The sequence below is a fragment of the Dama dama genome, chromosome 4 (genome assembly GCF_033118175.1).
Source record: "Dama dama isolate Ldn47 chromosome 4, ASM3311817v1, whole genome shotgun sequence".
In the NCBI taxonomy this organism is placed as follows: Eukaryota; Metazoa; Chordata; class Mammalia; order Artiodactyla; family Cervidae; genus Dama; species Dama dama.
The window spans coordinates 43,174,088-43,193,152 of NC_083684.1; the positions used below are offsets into that span (position 1 = coordinate 43,174,088).

General features: G+C 46.3%; 1 long non-coding RNA gene across 1 annotated transcript; it reads right to left on the reverse strand.

Moving 5' to 3' along the window:
• Positions 1–245: 245 nt before the first annotated feature.
• On the reverse strand, positions 246–16,041 carry LOC133050738 (uncharacterized). The gene is made up of 3 exons (XR_009691691.1): positions 15,992–16,041; positions 14,969–15,070; positions 246–381 (listed from the first exon to the last, which is right to left on the reverse strand). It is a non-coding gene; the product is annotated as an uncharacterized LOC133050738 (long non-coding RNA).
• Positions 16,042–19,065: the final 3,024 nt, after the last annotated feature.

Sequence of the window (19,065 nt, forward strand, 5' to 3'; positions counted from 1 at the left end):
AAAGGAGCCAAGTGCAGGAAGCCCCAAGACTGACCAAAGTCAGTTGCATCCTTGCTCCTGCACCCTATGGACATTTCTGGCATCGTCCATGTCCGCCTCTGCACAGCCCCTTGGCCTGGATGCATTTCTTGCTTTCACGTGGGCATCCCACCCCTTTGTGACCCCAACATCATGTGTGCAGGGGGAGCTCAAGGCTTCTGAGTGAACCTGGAAGTCAGCAACAGGTAGGACCCATCTGTTCCTTAATTCCACGCATGCCATCCAGAGACCCACAGTCCTCTGCGGGGCGGGGGCGGGGGGAAGTCCATGGTGGTTGACAGTTTTCTGAGTCACTCTTGTTTTCCAAGATGGTTGATCCATCACTGAAGAATGAAAGAATTGCTGGCAGTGGTAAAATAGAAATAGATATCTTAGTGAGATGTCTTAGGGAGATGTCTGGAAGGCAGGAAAGGGAGATCAAATTTAACCTGGAAGAAGGGAGCCCGGAGGATAGGTGGATGGATGCGGATCCACTTTTCTCAGCCAGGAAAACCAGAGCAGGTGGGGAGGGGCACATGGAACCTTTCACATTCACTGTTGTCCTATTAAATGTGGCGTTAGAAAGAGTAAGGTAAGGGCAGTGGAGAGAACAGGATGCCCCGAGCAACCCATAAATAGCAGGGCGAAGACAAAGTGTTTATTACTTAGCTTCATGAAGCCCATATAAGCACTCTCCCGGGGTGCGAGAGTGCGGGAGCATGTGTGTCCAGGGATGGGGAGTCCCAGACCCACTGTTCGCGCTTGGCTTGATTCTATGAAGGCGTCTATTTGATGGAACGTACTGGAACAGTTCATAGCCAGCCCAGCAAACCTTGTGCGGAGACAGAGCTTTCTTTTTCTCTTTCCTTTTCCTGTTTGCAGTGAGAATGAGGCCTTTCTCTTCTCGGCCCTTTGCTCTCCCCAAAGTTGTCTCACGAGGTCACTGCCAGCTGACAGGCTTGCCTTTCAGTGCGAGGTTGGAATGGAAACAATGCCCTGTGTTCTGGGGGGCTGGTGAGGCTCTGGGTCTAGTCCTGACCAGGCTGCCCTAAGCTGTAAATGGGTTATTGTTTTAGCAGGACTGTCAGTTTCTATAGACAATTTGGTGTATGTGATGCAAGACTTGCTCCTTCTAGTTTGTATGTATATATATATTTCCATAGACGGGAAAGAGTCCCTGGTTTGATCCCTGGGTCAGGAAGATCCCCTGGAGAAGGGAATGGCTACTAACTCCAGTCTTCGTGCCTGGAGATTCCCAAGGACAGAGGAGTCTGGCAGGCTTACAGTCCATGGAGTGGCAAAGAGTCAGATAGGACGGAGCAACTAACACTTTCAATTTTGTACATACATATATACATACCACCAATATGAGCGGCAGAAAGGTGATTTAAGATCATCATGTTTACTTTCAAACCAGGTTTGGCCCCTCACTCGCTGTGTATCCTTGAGCAACTAACTTAACCTCTCAGTAAGGGTATTAGCAAGGCGTTAGCATCTCAGTTCAGACAAGTCTACCTACAAGATCGCTTCTAGTTCAAACATACTCTGACACTGTGATTGCAAGATATTACATTACCATGTTCAACAACAAGCTTAAAAGAACTTCCTTTGATTAGCTTATCCATTGACAGACCTGATTTCTAAGAGCAGTCAAAGATGTGTGCTGAATGTTCTACTGAATCTCCTGAATGCTGAAGTTAGTGGTTTGCAGATATGAATGGCAAGAAGCGGAAAGTAGAAGAGATCTGTGTTGTCAAGTTCTGGGATCTTGAAAAATCCTTACAGTCATACTCAGGATTGTCAGTTACAATACACTTTGTCACCAATGGATAATATTTGGAGAAGTAAGAAGCATTTTTAAAAGCTATATATTGGAGGTTTCTGAATGAGGACCCAGCTCTGAAAACTCTTTTCATTGGATGAGGAACAGCAAATAGATAAGAAACAATTCACCAAAACTAAGGTTGACTATTTTTCATTACTAATAATGGTCAAGTAACAATAATACTGCCTATCAGAGGCCTCAGAGGAAACCAGTAGGACAGGGACAGAACCAAGCCAGGGCCAGCCTCTGGGATGCTAGGAGCCCTCTGGCACAGCCAGCCTCTGGCTGGCACTGGCTGGCCGGCTCTGTGAAAGTGTCACCAGCACAGAACCGTGTGCGGGCCTTCCAGGGAGGTGAGTGACTAGCTGGGCCCAGAAGGAGGGGTTCCCCAGGGTTCTGCAGAAGCTTCACTGAGAATCACAGCCCTGCAGCCACTGATGGCCATGGCCCACCCCTTAGTAGATCTCTGTGAGGGGGTCTCTCCCAGGCTGGCTGGTCAAAATCCCTTTTGGAGGAGGCTGACACTACCATCTACCTGGCTAGAGGTCTTCACTGCTTCTTTGAGCTACAATTTTCCTTCCTTCCTTCCCTCCACAAGCACTGACTGGATATATACTGTTTGGCAGGCACTGGGGGAGGCCCACAGTCCTTGTGTACTAACAAATGAGTCTGAGCTGGAAGTACTTTCTGCCTCACAAGACAGATAATCACAAGCATAGTTTAGAATTCCATACACCGAGCTGGAGAGCACAGAGAAGGAAGAAAGTAGCTCAGGCTATAGAGGGTCTCAGAAGAGATGTTTATGGTAGATATCAGTAGAGGGGAACAAGACATTCCCAGCAAAGCAAACACAGCCTATTTAGAAACCAGGGCTGGGTATTTTTTGGGTCACGTCCAAGACTTAGAGAAGAATCAACACTGGGGATGAGTTTGAGATACACAGCTTCAAAGCAACCACAGCCTGGGTTCAGGAATATCTCTTCAACTTATACCCTGCAGACAATTGCCTAGGCCTGGACGTTGGTGAGGAGAGGAGTAGGGAATATCCAGACCCTGCCTATCGCTAGTAAAAAGCTTGATGATCATTTTCAAAGGCTGCAGGCCATTCTCTCAGAGTGACATCCCCCCTCAGACGCTGCGTCTGTAAGGATGAGAGCTCTGCCTGGTGCATGCAACCTATGCAGCAACGAGTCTTACGACCTGTATCCTGATTCCTAACAGTACAGTCAGTGCAGGGTCCATGGATGGTGTGGGCACCATACACGTGATTTAATCACAGTGGAGTCCGTGATGTTTCTTGCATCAGCTCCCCCACTTTGTTTTCTTTTTAGATTTTAATTTTATTGCAGTGTGATCAATTTACGATGTTGTGTTAGTTTCAGGTATACACAAAGTGATTCGGTTATATATATACATGTATTTTTAAAATTCTTTTTCAGGTTCTTTTCTCATGTATGTAGGTTATCACAGAATGTTGAGTCTCCTGTGCTATACAGTGGGTCCTTGTTGGTTATCTACCTTACATGCAGTAGCGTGTGTGTGTGTATTCATCCTAAGCACCTGATTTTTCCTCCCCGCCACGTTGGTAACCTATGGTAACCATAAGTTTGCTTTTTACATCTGTAAGTCTGTCCCTACCTTGTAAATAAGTTCATTTGTAACTTTTATTTAAAATTAGATTTTACATCTGAGTGATCACGTGATATTTGTCTTTCTCAGTCTGACTGACTTCACTTGTTATGATAGTCTCTAGGTCCATCCATGTTGCTGAAAGCGGCATTATTTCATTTTTATGACTGAGTAATAGTCCATTTTCGGGCTTCCTTGGTTGCTCAGTGGTAAAGAATCCACCTGCCAATGCAGGAGATGTGGGTTGGGTCCCTGGATTGGGAAGATCCCCTGAAGGAGGAAATGGCAACCTGCTCCAGTATTCTTGCCTGGACATGGACAGAGGAGCCTGGTGAGCTACAGTCCTTGGGGTTAAAAAAGAATCAGATATGACTTAGTGACTAAATAACAACAACATTCCACTGTATGTATGCACCACATTTTCTTTATCAACATTTCTCGATCAGTGGACTTTTAGGTTGCTTCCATGTTTTGGTTATTGTAAATAGTGTTGCAATGAACACTGGCATTCATGTATCTTCTCGGATTATGGTTTTCTCCAGATAGAAAACCATCCCTTTGTTCAATGATATAGCTGATTTCCTATTGGCCCATCTCTCTCCTTTTTGATCTCTCCTTGCTAAAAGATACACATTGATTGAAGAGATCCAAGTGCATATGTAAAGATGAAATACCACCTTTGCCTTTGAAAGTAGGTGTATGGCTAGGCAGGCTACTGAGATCCAGGTCTATCATACCCACAGGCAGAGGCTCCACCCAACCCTAAGCCTTCCCATGAGCCACATTCTGCCTCTGGCCCTCTCTACCTACATCCCACCTTCACAGTCCTACCATGGAGATTAAGTAGAATTACTCCCTCTTAGGACCTAGGTACGGCCAAGACTCTCCAATGACTAGCCCACATGGCCAGCACTCTAGGGATCAGAAGACCAGGCTTCTTGTGATAAGGCAAGCTCCTATTAGCAGTTCTATCTTCTGAAATAGGTGTCTCAATATCCCTGACCTCCTGAGCTTATAGATTGGACAGCCCTGAACTTCAAGACCCACTTATTCATGTATTAAATCTCATGTGATTACCTGGATTTGTGGCCCCCACAACCTACTCTGAGGCCTAATATTTGTTTGCTCCATTCATTTCTCCTTTGTGCTTCTTGACACAAAGGAGAAATGAATGGACTAGACTTGACACTGACTTCATAGGCTATATGTAATCATGTAGATGGTAAGTACAGGTATGTGAAATGAAACAAATTAAAGTCTGGCTTGGCCAATAAAACTTTCTTGTCCCTTACAATTTAAAACATTTCCTGATCTTTGAATCACATTAAATTTCATAGTGTTAGAATTTGGTGACACTATCCTTTACCACTGGAAAGAGCTCAAAGACTGCTTTGACATGAACAAAGTAATCTTGTCCATGAAAGAAGATGTATGAATGCCACTTGCTTGTAGAGCCCCATGTGGTTCTTGTCGGTCATCCTCCATTTAATTAGAACTGCAATCATCTCTCAAGGGGCACCTGGAGGCTTCATTAAATCTATCAGCTTCCCTATGATATATAAAACTGGTGATGTTGAAAATCTTGGCTATATAAAAAATACTAGGAAGTTGGGGAAAATGTATATATCATCTGGGTTGTTGTCGTTCAGTTGCTAAGTCATATCCAACTCTTTGCGACCCTATGGACTGCAGCTTGCCAGGCTTCTCTGTCCTTCACTATCTTCTGAAGTTCACTCAGATGCATGTTCGTTGAGTTGGTGATGCCATCCAACCATCTCATCCTCTGTTGCCCCCTTTTCCTCCTGCCTTCAATCTTTCCCAACATCAGGGTCTTTTTCAGCGCTTAGCCTTCTTTATGGTCCAACTCTCACATCCATACATAACTACTGAAAAAACCATAGCTTTGAGTATGAGGACCTTTGTTGGCAAAGTGATGTCTCTGCTTTTTAATACACTGTCTAGGTTTGGGAGCTTCAGGTAAAATGAGTTCCCGTTTCATTCCTGTAGGACCAGGGCTTTCCTGGTCAGTCAGCATAAGAACAGCATTCTTTCCAGTTGGTACATTTGCTTCATGTCCACCTCACATTCCTGGAACCTTCCCATGTTCAGTTACATCTTTTAAAGCTGTCATTCCGGGCCCTTGAATGACCATGAACGTGGCTCACTGATGCTTCTTGTGTGTTTCTACTAGGCCTGCCTTCCTCCATCTGGGGAAGAGGAAGTTGCCCTCTGAGTGGAGTTCACCCAGGGCCTTTCCAGTAAGCTACTTTGAGGTTAAACTTACAGCTATCAGAAGTTATCTAGAACCTCTCTACTTCCATTCAGGCTGCTGTCCAAACCAGTGGGCTTAGGAGGGCCTTCCAGCCTTGGTACCCCACCTTACCATGGAGCCACAAAGTATCTTATAGTGTTTGTCACCTGTGATTTACAATGGTGTGCTAGTTTCAGGTGTACAACAGTGTGACTCAGTTATACACCCATGAGTATCCTTTTTCAAATTCTTTCCCCATTTAGGTTATTACGGAATATTGAGCAGAGTTCTCTGTGCTATATAATAGGTAGGCCATTGTTGATTATCTGTTGATATTTTAAATACAGTAATGTGTACACGTTAATCCTGAAACTTTTTATTGAGATAATTGGTTCTTGGCATTTTGAACCAGATAATCCTCTGTTGGCAGGGAGAGGCTGTCGTGTGCATTGTAGGATATTTAACCACATCACTGGCCTCTCCCCACTAGATGCCAGTGGCACCTGCCCCTCAGTTGTGACAAGTAGAAATGTCTCCAGACATTGCCAGATATCCCTGGGATGAGGAAAAAAAATTCACCCCCTTAGTTGGGAATCACTGCTCTAGGATTCATGCTGTGTGGGGCTTTGTGGCTTTTCCAGTGGAGGGAATGTTCTGGACTGTTTGTGGCAATCTTCTTTGGCTTATAAGAAACAGGAAAGACAAGATATGACTACAGGGAAAATCACTTGACCCAAGGAAACCACAAGACTTAGCACCATTCATTTACAGTTCTCTACCCCCACAATCTTATATCTTCTATATGAGAGTTGCTCAACTGTGTTAGCAGTTCTGATGTGGAGCAGGGAATGGGGGCAGTGGCTAGATCTTCTTGTTCAACCATCTCCTGTCCTGTGGAAACACTTGTCTCTGTCATCACAAGAGGTCTCATTAGAAGGCCCATAAGAAGCTTTATCTGCTTGCTATGCTGCAGTAAGCCAAGGGTTTTCTGAAACGCCCTTTCCTGTGTCTCACTTGGCCATTGCCAGGGATTCTAGTAATTCCGCAATGCCTCAGAAACTGTGTCATCATTTCTCAGTGTTTTCAACACACTTCATTTCAAAGAAGGGCTTTATTCTAACAAGCTCATTTGAATGACCAACGACTAAGAGAAACAACTGGACCTGTGGAGATCTGTCCTGACCCCACTGCTTCCTTCATGTCTATGAAGCATAGTCTCCCAGTATTTACTGCAGGGTCTGCTTCCATTTTGCACAAAAAGTGAAAGTAAATTAGTGGGAATAAAATGCAAAATCCATTCATTCATTCAAAGAAAAGTCACCATTCATTCAAAGAAAAGTTACCCAAGTTACCATCGTGCTAGTTACTGTAAGGTATTTAGAGACACGTAAGACACAAAGTTCAAGAACTGTTTGTCCAGTGATAGAGTCCAATGTGAACAAGAACATTCACAGTACAAATTAGGGGTCCTAGAACATAAGTGCCATAGGTGTTCTGGAAAAGGTCATGGGAAGAGGAAATGTATTCTATACACTACAGTCCTTTGCCTGGCCACAGTTTCCAGAATACTTGTGTAAATGGCCTGTGAGAATGCGTCTTTGCCGTCTTGGACAGAGTTGGTACAGACCAGTGGATCAGGGAAATATGGAAAATATTTCATGGAATTTGGAAAGTGCAAAAAAAAAAATATCTGGGCTCTCCTGAGGCATTTGGCAAATGACAAGTTGTCCATTTATCTCATGGGAAAGAAGACCCAAGTATGAGTCTGTTAGTAATTAGTTGATTATCGTCATTGGTATCAGTGTGGAAAGAGACACCACCTGATGTGGAGAGAGTCACATCTGGTGCTGTGACTCTAAGGTGTTTCATCTTGATCATGTGTGGTTGTCATGAAGTCATATGTCGAAGATAAAGAACTCAACAGATTTTGATAGGCTGGGGCAATGCACCAAACCTAATGAGATGAAATCTAAAAACAAGAAAATACAAGGGTTTGTCCTGGATCCAAAAACCTATCTACACAAAGGCAGGGGCAGGGGGCCAGGCTTGGCAACAGATGTTGAGAAAGCATTTTTTTCACCAGATTTTGTGTGTATTAGGAATCATCTGGCATACCTGTGTAAAATGTGGGTTCCCAGGTGCCACCCTCAGATTGTCAGATTCAGTGAGTTTGAGGTGGAGCCCAAGAATCTGCATTTATTAAGGCTCCTCAGCCATTCTGTGGTGGAAGGTCTGGAAGCCACAGTTTGCAAACTACTATCTTAGAGGTCTGAGTTGATAGGAAGAGAATTCAACAATAGTATTGAGTAAAGTGTAATAAGGAAGACAAAGGAGGCAAGAACCTTGCTCTACTGGGCTTGGCAGAGCAGACATGAACAATTTACATTTAATCTTGGGCCATGACCCTTGAAGAAGAGAATCAAACTAGAAACAGGGAGGCGGGGGTACTCAGAACCAGGGCATGCAAAGAATAGTTGAGGGAACTGACAGTGCCTAGAGAGATCAGAGAGAAGAGGACAGAAGCAGAGAAGGATGATCTGCATAAACTTGCTCTGTGTGGCCTCACAGAATGACACTGGCATCAGTGTCAGGGGCATCAGTTTCAGCTCAGAATAACGACCAACGTCTCCAATAGGCAGAGGTGCAGAGGGCTGGAGGTATTCAGTAATGGACTGGAGAACACATTTAAATAATTCTTTTAGGAAGTTGGTGGTAAAAGGAAGAGTGGGACGTTGAACAGGTGTTAGGATCAAGGGAAGTTTTGTTTGTTTTATTTCATTTGTAATAGGAGAGAATAGAGCATGTGTAGATTTCCAAATAAAAAGTGGATTGATTATAGAAAGAGAGAAGTGTGAATGAGGGCAGGCATTCAGTGGGGACAGGAGCAGAGAGAGAGGAATAAATGAAGAAGCAGGGGATCGGATGGACCTGGAAGGGTGGTCTCTAAGACCCAGGAAAGATTTGCAGTGGAAGGAAGCAGAATAGAAGAAAGGAGGTAAAGATACAAAGGCATTTTATGAAGGAAAAGAGGATGCCCTGCAAGGCACCTTAAGGTCACACGGTGGGCAAGTTGAGATTCTTTCCAATTATGGTTTCTAGAAACAAGGGGTTGAAATGTTATCCAGAGTTAAGAAGGAGTAGGGTTGGTGAGGGCTTGAGGAATGTGGGAGAAGTGTGGAGTAGCAGGTTTGTGGAATTCAGTGAGGAGTCAACAACCATTCCCGATTGGCTTGGCTGTTGCATTGTAGAACTTTCAACTGGTTACATTCAGCTCAAGTTCCTTGCATTCCCAGCAGTGTTGATCAATCCAGAGGCTTAAGTGAAGTGAGCAGGCAGCTGGGGGAAACCTGGGCTGCAAATCGGCATGGTGGACCTAGATAGGTTAAAAAACTTGAATTTCAGGCTCACAAATATTGGTAAATGCCCAGCTTTGACGGTTCCAGGGCAATGGGGTTTTCTTCTTCAGAGCCTCTGAACAAGCACCTGTCTTCATGAAGTGTAGAAACTCCACACTCTAGGGATACTTATTCATAAGTACTCAAGATATCTGAATTTTATTTCAAGGGTGTCATCTCTGTGCCTCCATCTTCATCTTTACAGAACTGGGGCTCTTCTGACTTAGAGATGGCATCATGTGATGTGTGTTCTAGAAATGTTGGGCTTTTATAAGCCCTGAGATTTTAGGAAGTGTACAGACTCCATGTCCACTGTAATTCATGTTAAGCGATGGAAGCTACAAGACTTCTTACATGTTTTCTTCTAGTTTTCTCATTTATTTCCTAGTGGACTCACAATATATTTATGGAAAAAAATGGCTCTGACTTGCCTGAAACTTGCAAGACTGACACAGTCTGAAAAGTCACCATAGCTATCTTTGACCTCAAACCCATTCAATATAGAAATCTCTTCAGATAATACCTAAATCGGTATTTAGAGGGGGTGGGGAGACGTGAAACAGGCCTGTCAGAGTGGAGTCTTAAGCCTTGACCATTTGCTTCCTCATTGTCTTTGCATGATCAACTTTTAAGTAGTCCTTAAACGCTGGTAGAAATACCTTCTTTTTTAAAAAAATAGATTCTTTGCAGGGCAAAGGTTTTTTTATAAAGGAATTTCATTATTGGCTAAAATCATGGGAGAGTAACTTTGTTTTTAAAAACTTGGCAGGACTGAAAAGAAGCAGGATTAATGACTCTATTTTTAAAAAGCAAAAAGGAAGTTCGTAATGTCCCAATCTGGAACTTTACCTGAAAAAAAAAATTACCAAATCATTTCTAGAATAATCTGTAGTGAATACAGTGTTGGGAACTTATATCACTTGACAGAATAAGTCCTGTCAAACTGATTCATTTCCTTCCATGAAAGAGTAACAAGATTTTAGTAGATTGAGGGGAAATGATAAATGTAATCTATATTTTATTTAGCAAGATGCTTGAACCTGTTCCATCCAACATCTTGGTCGATAAATTCAGAAAATTTGGGGACTGGCATTAGATGTCTGGGGGCAGCTGAGCTCCCATCCTGGGGTCTGGATCTAATAGCACATCCTTTTTGAGAGGCTCTGCAGCAGGGGAGAAGTTACCTGATCTGCTTTAAGAGGAAGAAATGACGGCAGCTTACTCCAAAATGATCCTTTAAGCCCTAAAAAATGTATCTGATGTGTTTGTCATTCATGGTTTTGATTATTTAGATGTGCTGGGAAGATCGGTTATGAATATATATTTTTATCAAGTGAAATGGATGCTGGCTGCTCACAGTCATTCATACACCCTGCTTTGTACATCCTTCTGAAAATTCCCCAAGAACTTCCTGACAGAATTGGTTCTCAGGCTTCTCTGTCACCAAAGAGGAGGGGGGAAAAATAAGAGGAAACAATAACTCTGAAAGCAAGTGAGATGTGTGGAAATAAATCTGTCAGACTCCGTAATTCCAAAAAGGGAAAGATACTTCTGGAAATTCTATTCCAGGCTAGGAAAGCGTCTGTTGCTAGAAATGGTGATGATGTTATGCCAGTGATTAGTCCTCGGATTTACATATCCCGTCTGCTGCAGGGCGCCCAGGTACTTTCATAACTTGTGTCACTTTTAACTATTAATCTTCACAAGACCCCGCCTGAGGAAGTCTGGTGGGTTCTTGTGTTCCTCACATTTCAGTAACTTTATGGATGGGATTAGGTATATCAGGTACCCATATACAGAGAAAGTGTGTCCTTGATGATTTCTTAATCTCTGCCTCATTTCCCAATACTAACAGACTTAACTCAGAGCCTAATCTTAAAAAGAGTAGCCCTCTATTTTAGGGCTACTCAAACCCCCTTTGTTGAGGGCCCTCTATTTTATGCAGCACTTTCACCATCATTTGATCTTCACATTCCAACCGAGTAGTGCAGACAGGTAAATAGTATTGGGATGATGTTCCCCATTTCTGCCATGCATTGAACACCTGCCACGTGTCAGGCATTGTGCTAGGCATGTTGCATGTATCATCTCATTTAATCCTTCAACAACTCCGTGGGGGTGTGTACTGTCATCTCCATTTTATAAAGAGAAAACACACTCTGAGGATTGACTCCCCAAGGCCATCCAAACTTTAGTGGGCAGAAGCGGGAGTAAGACCCAAGTCTTATGTGATCTACATTTTAAGAAAAGATCTTGATTCCTCAAGGTGGTTAAAGAGTTCTTTCTTATATTTGTTTCCTTTTCTGTATGCTTTAAAATCTGTTTACTGATTTATGTGTCACACATCACTGCAAGGTGCATCTGTCTCTAGCTCACAATCTTTCTTCATGTCTTGACCATAAGGCATATCTGTCTCTGCTGACCTGCCCCAAGCAGATCAGGAGAGAAGGTCTCTAATTTAGATACAGCAAAACACTTTCTGTTCTGTGGTCATTTGCCTTAAGAGAGAGAAATGCTAGGTAGCTAAATCATGTTTTTAAAAATAGACTGATGGTAAAAGAAAAAAAGCAAGCAACTGTCAATCCACTTTGTACTATTGTTATGCCATTTTAGTCCAGCTCATAGGCTCAGCTGTTGAGTTTGGTTCTTTTAGTACGTATTGATAATCATAGGGTAAATTTTTTTTTTAATAAAAATAAAGAGCCAGATCTCAGAAAAACACGCAGTATAAGTCATAAACATTATGCATTCATTCTGTCTTTGTTAAGTATATCTCTATGCCCAGAACTGTTTTCCTCCTGGAATGATTAGCAATTCAGTATCATCACTGGCGTCATCATCACCATCAACATTATCATTATCCTCCTCTTCATCATGGGCACATCACTGAGCACCAATTAGCACTGTGGGCATTTATGGAGATGTGTTCAATGGAAGCTCCATATGCTACCCTTGCAGGGTGGGGCGACCCATAACAAAGAATACAGACCTATTCATAAACCCATGTGCAGTTTCACATCACCACAGGTACTGAGTAGTCAAACAAATGGATCTTAAGGATGCTATTTTGGCACCTGTATAAACTAATCCAGGAAGTCTACCCAGAGAGGGAATATGAGAAACTGGATGAGGTCAGCTTTAACATTGGGCCAGGGGGCAGGATTCACAAGAGGAGGTGAGCCTGAGCTAGGCTCAAGGATGGGGAAATCCTTTCCCAGATCCCTTCAAAGTTGAAAGGTGCCATGTTGAAAGATCGAGAACCCTTATATATATATATATATTTTGCATAATTCCCATCATGCTTCCCACTTCTCTCTACCACTGTGGGCTTCAATAGGGGTGGTATAGAAACCTGCCACAGGCGTCTCAAACCCACAGCCGGGAACCTGTGCTCCATCTTAGCTCTTCTGTACTTTAATTCAGGAAGGGCTCCATAAATATTCATGGAGAAGATAAGAATGACATTGAGAGTCTCAACACCACTTTATGCGGGTTCTAAAACCACAAAAATCATTTAATTGACCAACAGAGCCATCTGCCTAATTGACAACTCAAAGCAGCAAGTCCTTGGCCTATAACATTTAGAAGTTTAAAATTGGAACTTTCACAATGTATCCAAAGCTTGTCGAAAGTTCTGGATTTCCAGCATGTCTGAAGAGGATTTAGATTCCAAAGAGACAAAATCTATCAGTGGACCTACTAGACCAGACCCTTCTTCTAGCATTGTACCTTGATTGGTGACAGGGTCTCCAGAAGGTCATGATATGACTTCCATAGTACTGGAAAGAAAATTCCTATTTCTCAAGAAATAGGCATGCATCTGAACATTGAAGACCAGTACTATCTTAATATTGTTTTATTATCTTAATTGCCTTAGTACTGTCTTCATATTGTTTTAGTATCTTAGTATTGATTTTACTAGGGTTTTCCAACAGGATGTTGCATTTCTGATTTTCCATATAACCCAGTGGTAAATTTGCCCACAAAAGCATGTTCTTCCAGTAGAGTCCCACCTTTATGCCTATTGGGGATTGTACGCCCTCACCTTAAGTAATGATTACTTAATGCCCTCATCTGTGCATGACTGTCCCATTCCTCCTCTACCTCACTGCCCCATCCCAACCTACAAGGTGTGTCGTAGGGACACAGGAGAGCACAGGCTGGGCTGGCAGGTGGGAGTAAAAGGGGAGATGGCCTTGGCCAGGCCAGCCGTTCCCTGTGATTCCCCCGGGTTGTTTCACCCTCCAGTCTCCCCACCTCGTGGTCTATTTTGGAGGCAGTTTCCAGGGACATCACATTTCCACCTGTCTGTAAGGATAAACAGTTTGAGGCTCTCATGTCTTTATTAAACATTTCCTCTAAGCAGCATGCTTTGGCTCTGTGCCCATGTGCACCAAGAAAGGTTTCTGGGAGCAGCTGAACCCCAGAGCCTTGCCACAGACAGGGTTGCTTGTAAAAATAGTCCTTTGAAGAGGTAGGAGGCACCTGTGCTGATCACTGGCCTTCCTCCCTGCCCCCCGGGTCTTCCCAGCTCCCCCAGATCCTGGCTGGCCAGAAGAATGCGAGAAGCCTCCTGGGCCCTGGGGCAGAACGAAGAGCAGCAGCCTAGAGAAGACCAGGCACCTCCGCCAAGGGCTGCTGGGACCTGTGGTCTGGCTGTGGGGTGGGAAGGGCGCCCCTGCCTGCAGCAGCAGTCGAAACATCAGAGAGGAAAGATGGAGAAGAAATAAATAAATAAGGCCTGTCTGACCAAACTCCCTGCACCTAAATCTGCAAGCCCACTGGAGCAGGAAATTGAGTGGCTGGATGGAGCCACCTTGCTCTGTCCTCCCCCACCTTTGGTCTGGAAGCTTTTCTGGGCCTTTTTGACTTTTTTTTTTTTTTTTTTTTTAAAGAAATGTCCAACCTATAGAGAAAGAGGAAGTGTATTTTTAAACCAGAGCGAAGACTCAGTAGCCACAGATCTGCGAGAGAATGAAAGGGGAGAAAAGGCTTGTTGAAGAAGGGAAAGGAAAAGGGCACCCGAAGTGTGTGTGTGTGTGTCCAAGACAGTCTAGGAGACAGCCTACAAGGAAAAAGAAAACAAAGGAAAGTGTGGCACAAGGAAGACAGAGAAATAAGTGGGAGCAGGCGTGAGTGGTGGGGGAGGAGGCCGGCTGGTGGAGAGAGGCCGGACGATGGATGTCGGAATGCCGGCGAGCTGGGAGGGAGGGAGGGAGGGAGTCCGCTCATGTGTGAGAGAGGCAATGATGTCAGCATTTCCTTCTGGACTGGTCACGTGATCCTTGCCAGGTAAACACACTGGAAATAGACTCCATAAAGGCCGAGCCTGCTGGGGGAGGCGGGGGCGCTGCCACTTCACCCTTTCCTCTCTGAGGAGTCCTGAACTAGCCGGGTTTTTTTCATGTTTGTGACAAGGTGGTCTCTGAGTAGAACTGCCTTTTTACAAGCCAAGGAATATGACTCAGGGAAGGAAAGCTATTTGCTTTTATAATTAGCTCGAGGAGTTAAAGAGACATTTTGATTTTAAAAAAGGATGGAGGTGGGGATGAATATAAATTTAAGCTCCCATGCTGTGTCTTGGGGGGGCGGGCGGGGCTAGATTGCTTATCCTCATTTGTCTCCTTTGGAAGAGGGTCAGATGGGTCTAGATTAAGGATGGATTGGAAGGCTGCAGTTTAGAATGAAAGGATCAGATGCTGTGATTATCAAGATTAGGAAAAAGAAAATGCTAACAGACTCAAGGTGAATATATTAAAGGAGTTTGACACAGCTCAGTATATGACTGTGGTGCCACCAGAGTAACAGAGACCCCATGAAAGAGATTAGGTGAAAAAAAAGACAACTTACTGTGACTTTCAAACAGAGTTCCTTCCCCCTCAAAATAGTGCTTCCTGACCAAAGCAGGGCAGAGCATCTTAAGAGTGGCAAAGGCATATCTGGAAACTGTATCTGAAAAACGAAGTGGGTGAAACAGGTAATTTTCCCACCTGGAAAGCTCTAGAATCCAGAGTGGGGCTGGGGTGGGGAGAATTACTTGGCTTTCTTCAAATTCCTGGAAATAGGGCCTTTGCATCTATGTTGGAATAGCTTATTTGGGTCATTCTTTGAATAATTTTGAAGTGAAAGGAACTCCTTTATTTTGATCATAATTTTCTATGTCCTTGTGGAAATTTAGCCAAAGCCTGTGAGAGGGAGGGTGGCCAACTATCTGAGTTCTCCAGGGTTGAGGGTGTTCCTAGTATGCAGTTTTAAATCTAGGACAGTCTTGGGCAAAGTGGGACTACCAGTTGGTCACAGTAGTAGGCGGCCTAGCCTCGTGGACATAGAAATAGTAACAATTCATCCTCACCCTGTTCCATCAACAAACAAAACAATACTCTTTTACTCATTTTCTACTCATTTCTTCCTCTCTCCCCCATCACTCCTTCCCCTCAGCCTTCCTTGATTCTTTCAGAGCAGGGACCACTGCGAGACAAATTTGAGGATATGTGACTGATGCCTTGACTTGGATAGAATGGAGCTGAGGTGAACAGTTGGGTTTAGTTGTACCTGGAAAAAGGAAGGAAGAAAAAAACATGCCTCCTTGCTGCATCTGCCTCCTCCCTGTCTTCCACTTCCCCCATTCATTGTGTGTCGAGGGGAGGGGTCCATCAGTGCCACAAGTCTACTTTTGGCCCTTGGGTTGAAAGATAGATATTTGATACCCCACTCCGTTAGCAAAATACGTCACTCTGACAAGACTCCCAGGCCAGAGTTATTTTTGCAGCATTATGTAATTGGATTGTCTGGTCAAGAGGACTTCTTAACAAGGCTTTCAGCAACCCCTCCATGGGGGCCTGGCCAGTTTGCTGCCCAGTTACCCACACTTACTCTTGTGCAGTTTCAGCCCAGGTCAACCCAGAGAAAGACAGCGAAGAGATGTCAGCTGTTGCTATTGACCTGCCCACTGCATCCTCTTGCTGCAGAGCCCCTGGAAGGAATGTTTTACTGCCCGGTGGCCAGAGTCGGGGAAGACTCACTCCCACGGCAAACCTCAGTGTCCACAAAGCAGGTACTCCTCTTCTGAGGGGGCTGCAGGTTGGCTGAGGCACAGACCCTCCCCTGTGCTCCCCCACCCCCACACCACCTGTAACACTGAGCTCCCAGGGCCAGGCCTGGAGGGTCTAGGAGACCCTCCCTCCAAAGGCCTGCCATTTGGATGTCACTACCCAGTCTTCTTCCTGGTCTTGAGATTTCCTCATATTTGTTCATGAGTAACTGGTCATCTGATCATTCCTTCCTGTTAACCTGCTGACTCACAGAAGTCACAAATTTGTCTGAGCTTCAGACACAGTAAGAACATTTACAAAGGAAAAAAAAAAAAAAAAAAAGGGCCAGTGGGAGCTTTTCCTGGTGTGGCCAGCAGATCCAGCAGCATACTGGGCAGCTGTCCCGGGGCCCCAGTATGTGGCCTTCACCTGGGGGGTGGGGGGCTTGTTCATGCTGTCCTGTTTCATTATCACTCCTGCCTTTTGGCCCTAAGACAGCGTCTTCCGTGGCCTTCAGTACCTGTCTCTCAGCATTGGATCCAGTCAGGAATCCATAGCAAAACCAGAGAACCCATCCCAGAGTGTCTTCCTTTTCCTTCCTTCAGCCCACAGCATGGCATCCCGTTTTTATTTTCCCTTGGGTCCCTGATCCTTCTATCTTAACAAGAGGCTGACGGTATAGTAGAAATAGCTTTAAAGCCAGGTGGAGCTGGTTCACATTCAGGCTGAGCCTTGAATAGCTAGCTATGTGATCTTAATCTCTGATTTCTCATCCATAAAATGGGACTAATAATACCCATTTCCTAAGGCTACTGGGAGAGTGGAATCCAAAAACCTACAAAGTATCTTCCAGGAGACCCACACACAGTAGGTGCTCAATAAGTGGCAGGCCTTCAGGGAGGGAGGGAGGGGAAAAGAAGAGAGCCAGCTTACCAGGTTCCTAAGAGCTAATGTCCAACCCCTTCACTCTGCCATCCCTCTGTCCCTCTCCCCGGGAAGGCCCTGTTTCAGGCTGCTGGGGGTGGGGTGGGGTGGGGTGGGGGAGGTGGGGTCAGGGGAAAAGCTGAGAAATGGTCTGCTCTTGGTCCTGGGCTCCCAGCACACCAGCATAGGGTCCCTGGGATACACCCCTGTGCCCCCGGGAATGTTCCTTTTGGGAAATCTTCGCACCCCCCCCCCCCCCCCCACTGCCCATTATAACCAAGGTCTCCCTGGAGCTCCCTCGCTTTCTGGGCACTGCATTCAGTCTATTAGCTCTGGCTTTGTAATGCACCGAGCTGCAGGGACCACTAAGTACCCCAGCAAAGGGAAGAGGGACAAGTATTCACCTGTATGAACTAGCTGGAACCAGCAAGTCCTGTCTGCTGAGGGCAAACTGAGGTATAAACAGCCATGACAAGATGATGAGGAGACCAGGAAAGAGGCCCCCCCCCCAGAGGTGGGGTAGGGACGGGGAGAGCTAGCACCCAGGCCCGCCTCTCCTGGGGTGCAGGAAGGCCCCAAAAGCGTGAGTGACTCTGGCTGTACCTGGAGTGGGGGCAGGGCGGGTGGAGGAGAGCCTGTGGCGGCCACACCACTGTTCCAGCTGGCAGGAAGCCCTTCCCTGAAGACTGTAAGTTTAACCTTTAGCATTCAAGTGTCGAGGCTTAAGTGTCGTTATGAGCAATTCTTCCTGCCGCAGCATTCCCAGACTTGGGGAAGAGGGGTCGGCGCAAATCCACCCGCTTTGCTTTTCCTTCCCAGACAAAAACGAAAGGGAGGGGGACCCACAGGACCCAAAACGCAGACAGGGCGCTCCTCAAGTGGACCAGGGCAAACCCTAAGCATCCAGTTCCACCCCCTTGGGTGGAGTTTCTGCAGCCGAGTTTCTGCAGGCCCGAGTGTCTCCCAAGGGGTCCCTGGCTCCCAGACCCCTGGGACTGTAAAACCACCCTCTGGTCCCCCAAGCCTCCACTGGGAGTGTTGTGTGGGAACTCCACCCCTTGCCCTCCTGGATGCAGAACCCCCCAACTGCCCCCACCTTGATGCCCCCACAGGATGAGCTTGGGGCACCTGTGTCCTGAAGGAGCTGGGCAGCTTGGCCAGGGCGGTAGAGAGGGGGTGCCACCATAAGCGCCGGCGTGGGGAGTGGGAGGTCATGGGAACCGACGCTGGGCCTGGGCATCTCAGGTCGTGCGTGCGCAAGAGGTGCCCCCGCCGCTGCCCCCCTTTCCTTCCCAGGTGGCCGCAGGGGTCAGCACGCGGCCTGGTGGTTTTATGGAGGCGTCCCGCAGGGTCGCAATGCGGGGGGGCTCCAGTTGTTCCTTGGGGATTCATTTCCCCGCAGAGCCAGCCGCCAGTGTATTGCGCGCACCTGTGAGGGTTGCCCAGCCCGGGACAGCGGTTCTGCGCTGCTGTAAGTTCCTCAGCTGGCCTCTCCAGGGGCCTGAGCGCCCCGCGCTTCCTGTCAGGAGCTCAGAGCCGGCAGGAGAATAAAGCTTCCCCGAAAGGGGGCCGGGTGTGCCAGGCATGAGGGATGCGAGCCCTGGCTCAGTCAACTGTATGGTCAGTGTCTCGGGAAACTGTCGGGATCCGCGAGGTTTATGGTTCATGGGGAGGAGGGAACAGCGCTCAGTCTATACCGAGCCCCGAGGAGAGGAGAGCAGCCTCGAAAAGCGTGCGCCCCATGCCGGAGCTAGAGGAAGGTGGCGTCGAAAGTCCCTGCTGCCCCGCTGGGCCCTGGAATTAAACAGGGAGGTGGCTGCGTCCACAGGGAACCACTGCCCTGCCCACTGCCCCGGCAAGAGGTGGGGGGTGCGCAGAACGTGCGCGCAAAGTCTAGCTAGCCAGAGCCCCCCACCCCGCCGGCCTGGCGTGCGCCGGACTCTTCCAAACCCGTGGGGCCGCGCCGGGTTCTCCGCCCGCCAGCCTTAACCG